This window comes from Salvelinus sp. IW2-2015, unplaced genomic scaffold, assembly GCF_002910315.2.
Source record: "Salvelinus sp. IW2-2015 unplaced genomic scaffold, ASM291031v2 Un_scaffold4061, whole genome shotgun sequence".
Lineage (NCBI taxonomy): Eukaryota > Metazoa > Chordata > Actinopteri > Salmoniformes > Salmonidae > Salvelinus > Salvelinus sp. IW2-2015.
This window is the reverse complement of record NW_019945333.1, coordinates 27,672-30,309: the sequence shown is the minus strand read 5'-3', so window position 1 is coordinate 30,309 and position 2,638 is coordinate 27,672. Positions and strand designations below refer to the sequence as shown.

At 41.8% G+C, this 2,638-nt stretch overlaps 1 pseudogene; it reads left to right on the top strand.

Annotated features, from left to right (window-relative positions):
- Positions 1–1,185: 1,185 nt before the first annotated feature.
- Positions 1,186–2,378, top strand: LOC139026181 (uncharacterized; annotated as a pseudogene).
- The last annotated feature ends 260 nt before the right edge of the window (positions 2,379–2,638 follow it).

Here is a 2,638-nt window from a genome sequence, read left to right as displayed (position 1 = left end):
GTTCTCAACTGGCCTACCTGGTTAAATAAGGGTGAAAATATATTTTTTTACTATATAGGGAATAGCTGCCATTGGGATGCACCTTAGATAATTACATGGGTTTCCAAAGCACACATTTGTAGCTCTTGTTCATTCAGTTGTCATTCCCAGCCACCAATAACCAGCAGACGTTTGGACGTCCAGTATCCACTGGGTTTCTCAATTGATGCGAGTAATATTGCCCCGCTCAGTTTTTACATTAAACGAAGGGTGTGTTTTTTTTCCATTGACAAGTGTGAGTGAGGGAGAGGTTTGTGAAGCCGGGGTGTGTAAAGGCTGTGTCGAATGATTGTGTATAGGGTGTACCTGGCTGTGAGGAATTGTTACGGTCGTACATGCACATGTCCAGATGCAGAACCCACATCTTCCCAGACCTGCAGTGATACCAGCAACAATGTTTCAATTTCTTCTCCCTCATCATGTCAGAGCACAAAACACGTACTACGAATGTGCTATGAGTATTGTAGCGCTGGCTGTATGGATAGAATTTGTTACAACAGTCTCATTGGACAAATCCCTTACTTTATTTTATCTAAAATATCTCCCATAGTATTTGATGTAATAGAACTGCAGCAAGCCAGCATAACACCAATAAATACAGGAAAAGTCAAACTATTACATTGGTATGCAGTATTCCTGTTTTCTTCCGCTGTTCTAAAAGTATGCCTCATTTTCTGTGTTCCGTGCCACACCTGTGTTTGTGCACGAACACGCAAAAGTGTAATGGAGAGTAGGGTGACTCAGCCAATTCCTCCTCTCCTCCACCAGTCTGGGAAACACAATCTACTCTACTCTGCTGACACAACTGGAGTTTTCTGAACTTAGAAGGTGAATATCTTACATTGTCTTCATCTAATTCATACCTTCTGCCTGCTACAATATTTAGCAAGCGATGCATTGGGATCAGAAAGGTTGTTTGCTACCTGCCTAGACTTTTAGAAACATGCATCTGCCTGCAACCGTTCTGAGGTTCGAGTTTGAAGGGAAGTTTAAAGAGATTTTTAATATGTTATTTTGATTGTGTTGGCAAAGTACTCTCTGAGAGAAATATTATGTATTCAGCTGTCATTATCTTTACACTCCAGACGTACTCTGTTTCCACACATCTAAATATCACTATACAGCTTTTTCCCTCTAACTCCTCAGACCAGCCAAGATGCACAAGAACGCAGAGGCCGTTCAGCCACTCTAACCACCAACAGGAACTGTACTATAGAGCTCACCAATGTCACCACCGGTTACTGTCTCATAAAACCCCAAGTATGTTGGCATTCAATACTCTAATCTCCTTACATTACATACAGTATACCACTATGGAAATGAAATTACTTAACCATAAAAACCAGCTGCATCCCCAGATTGTTATTTGTCTGTTTACTTTTCGGTGGAATTTCTCAGAGTAAATATATTTATGCAGGCTTCTCTTGGATGGGTGGTTTTCATGTGTAACGTGGCTTTGAGTACATCCACCTATCCATCATGAAGTGACACAATGTGGCTCATTGCACACTGCACGCTGGCCACTCTGTGTTGCTTACGAATCCATAGCGCCTCACACTCCATCCATCAGCACAGAGTGGCTGGACAGAAAGAAAGGAAAGTGAAACGACTAAAAGTAGAGGGACAGTGATCGTAGAAAGTTAAAAAGTATATTTCACACAACTTTAAGTCCAGTGTAAGGTTTGCATTTTATCAGCAACATGAATGTTCAGCTAATTATATTGAACTTTAATGACACCTACATTCCCGTTACTAACCCCCCCCCAGGTGTATATGTCCAGTGGTTACTGCTACCACCCACCCAGCCCACCGTCCGCACGCCAAGACAGAGGTGTGCTCCTTCACCAAGGATGACGACACAGCCACGGGCGCCGTGGGGGTCCTGACCTACGACCTTTTCCACATGCAGAGCCGCGTGTGCTCAGACCGCATGGCCATCATGTTTCCGTGCCCTAGGACTACAACTTCTACAAGAACTGGCTGGGTGGGGCGTCTTTCGACGTGGCACGCGCCTGCGACAAGCAACTGTACAACCATGTACAAGGAGAAGACTTCTAGCAAGTTTGTCCGATCAGAGCCAATGGTCAGGGTGGTACAAGGCCCAACACGTAGACCTGAGGGCCACCATGTCCAATGTTGGGAAGTCCATCATTAAGGTGGAGCTCAATGATAAAAGGGGCAAAAATAAGGGTAGACAACTGGTAGCTGAGCACTTTTACCAACTCACGGCAGGGAAGTTTATATCACATAATCATGTACTAAATATAATAATGAACGAATCAACCAACTTAAGCTGGTTAATGTTATCCAATTAATAAATCTTTATCAACTGGAAGATATTACTGTCTAATTGTTCACAATACTTGATTCTGTGTCTTTTTCTTGCACCTGTACATGTTTGTTTCAATAAAAATTCAACAATGAATTGGTGTATGTTTTAGTGATAACCTTTAACATGTACTTACACACCGATCTACTGAACAGTTTCATGTATCATTAATATTCCATTAAGAATAAATGTTTACATTGAATTCAGTTTTCCTAGAACTGTCAGTTTTTTGAATCATAAAAGACTTCTATACTAGCCATAATCAATAAT